The 2,569-nt window shown below is 41.5% G+C and overlaps 1 non-coding gene across 1 annotated transcript; it reads left to right on the plus strand.

Annotated features, from left to right (window-relative positions):
• The first annotated feature begins 1,813 nt into the window (after positions 1-1,813).
• LOC118150817 (small nucleolar RNA SNORA8) lies at positions 1,814-1,952 on the plus strand. Its single transcript, XR_004738952.1, has one exon. It is a non-coding gene; the product is annotated as a small nucleolar RNA SNORA8 (small nucleolar RNA).
• The last annotated feature ends 617 nt before the right edge of the window (positions 1,953-2,569 follow it).

Genomic DNA, 2,569 nt, shown 5'->3' on the forward strand with positions numbered 1-2,569 from the left:
GCTTGCTTAGAATCAACAGAAGCAGAGTGGCCTCGCCACAAGCTTCTATTACAGAAAGGCAGAAAAGAGCTCAGATGACAGGCTCGCCTCAGGAAGACGTTGGGGAAGGAGACATGCCCAAGGAAAATCTGAAACTTCAAAATCACATGGCGGAGAAATGCTCCCAAAGATTCGCCTGTTTCTCAAAGGAGAGTTGCAGAAAGGCAGCTTTCCACCAAAAGACAGTTTATCTTAGAATTCAGACTACTATAGAAAGTAGTCTAGGGACCCTGAAACCACATAGTAAAAAAGATCAGGGACACTTGTGACTGGCTTTCAGCAGGGTGATATGCAATAAAGAGCAAGTTCACCTGTGATTATAAGTGAATTCAATTTAATAATTCCCTTTTGGAAACGCTGTATACATAAAAGGTATAAAATCCTGGGCAGGCGTGGCGTGGTCCTCTTGATACCACAAGTGATCTGGGAAAATCTTAAAACCAACACAGACCCCATTCACTGAGTAAGATTCAGCAGATCCCAGGCTGACACATCAAGCCCTTTAGATCCATGGTTCACAGCCACTGGCAAGCTAGTCAAACTCACTCCAAGTGAATTTATAGCCAGGCTGCATACCATGCTGGAAAGCTCAGCACATTTCCAAGCAAGCAAGTTAAGTTGCAGTCAGGCCACTTTCAGCCTAAAGGAGGTTGTTAATCTAAAGAAGTTCTATGGACTGAAGCCTTTTAACCTGGGCAAATGGTTCCAAAAGTGTCATTCCCAGACCAGCACACCAGCATTACTTAAAAAGTTGTTAGAATTACAAATTGTGTGGCCCCATCCAAGATCTATTGAGTTGGAAACTATGGTTGGGACCCAGCAATCTATTTTATTAAGCCCTCCAGACGATTCGGATGCAGCCTTAAGTTTGAGAACCACTATTGTAGGCGGTTGTGGTTGGTCCTGGTCTTAGAGTAGAATTCTGGGTCTTTAAAATTTATTTATTTATTTATTTTTAGAGATAAAGGTCTTGCCATGTTACCCAGGCAGGTCTCGAACACCTGGCCTCAAGTGATCTGCCCACCTCAGTCTCCAAAATTGCTAAGATTACAGGCATGAGCCACCACACCCGGCTGAAGAATTCTGGGTCTTTAAATGGCCAGTCAGAGCAAGCTTAGCACTCCTTACGGTGAGCAGGGTTCTCGTCATTCCCTGAATCTTCATTGGATAACTATATTTGAAAGTTGAGCCACAGACATAGGAAATTTTTCTCCAGTAATATAGTTTGCATTTAATAATCATTCAGTAACACAGCTACCAGATACAGCAACAAAAGATCATGGCACCCTAGTTTCTCAGGATTAGCAGACCTCAAAGATGATGTCATGCACTGCTTCTCAAACTTTAATGTGCATAGAAATATTTGGGAATTTTTTTAAACTGCAGGTTCTGGCCAGGCATAGTGGCTCGCAATTGTAGTCTCAGCACTTTGAGAGGCCATACTGGGAGAATTGCTTGAGCCCAAGAGTTTGAGACCCAGCTTGGGCAGCATGGTGGAACCCTATCTCTACAAAAATTTAAAAATTAGCTAGGCATGGTGGTGCATGTACCTGTAATCCCTGCTACTCAGAAGGCTGAGGCAGGTGGATCCCTTGAACCCAGGAGGTTGAGACTGCAATGAGCCATATTGCACCACTACATTCCAGTCTGGGCAAAAGAGTGAGACCCTGTCTCCTAAAAACTAAATATATATATATACAAATAAAAGGCAAGTTCTGATTCAGGAAGTCTAGGGTGAGGCCATAGAGTCTTTGCTCCTTAAAAGCTTCCAGGATGCACTGCATGGTATCTGCACTCAGCATTTCACTCCTGCTAGGGTGTTCAAAGGTCAGTGCCATAGAAATTCGGTATCTGGCTTTATTGGTACTCTTGGCTTTGTACTTGTTAAACCTGGTATTTCTGTTGGTACAGCATCTGTATAGGTTTCTCATACTCTTCAGTTTGATATATTCTAAAATAGTAAGCAATGCTTTTCTTTTTCTAAGGTGTCAAATTGAGAATGAAGCAGATCTACCAACTCTGAAAACGACTCTAAAGTAAATTGGTTGAAGAAATTAGATCCCAAAGATTCTTGTCGAATTTTGACGCCTTCATCTGTATATCCATATTAAAAAGAGATGTAAGAAACCAAAATAAAATAATTATGGGCTGACAGGACAATTGGATAAGCATCACTTCTATTAAAAGGGGCCAATTTGAAGATATTAATAAATATTTTGAAGATAAATCTTGACTCCAGCTCTTTAGAGGATCTAAAGTGACCTTGATGGACAGTAGAAGGAATCACAACATGAAATTCCTTGAATATAAATGTATTGACTTAAAAACCAACAAAAATGCTTCCAAGTGATACCAGTGCTGTTTGTCTATGGACCACACATTGAGCTGTAGGCCTCTAGTCCAAATCTGATGGTTGAATCCCCTACCTGGAACTTCCCCAACCTGGTTTTGCCTCAGAATCACCCCAGGAGCTTTGAAATGTGGCAATGGGGATAGCACTGAATCTGTAAATTACTTCCTAACTTATTCT

This window comes from Callithrix jacchus, chromosome X (genome assembly GCF_049354715.1).
Source record: "Callithrix jacchus isolate 240 chromosome X, calJac240_pri, whole genome shotgun sequence".
NCBI classification, from domain to species: domain Eukaryota; kingdom Metazoa; phylum Chordata; class Mammalia; order Primates; family Cebidae; genus Callithrix; species Callithrix jacchus.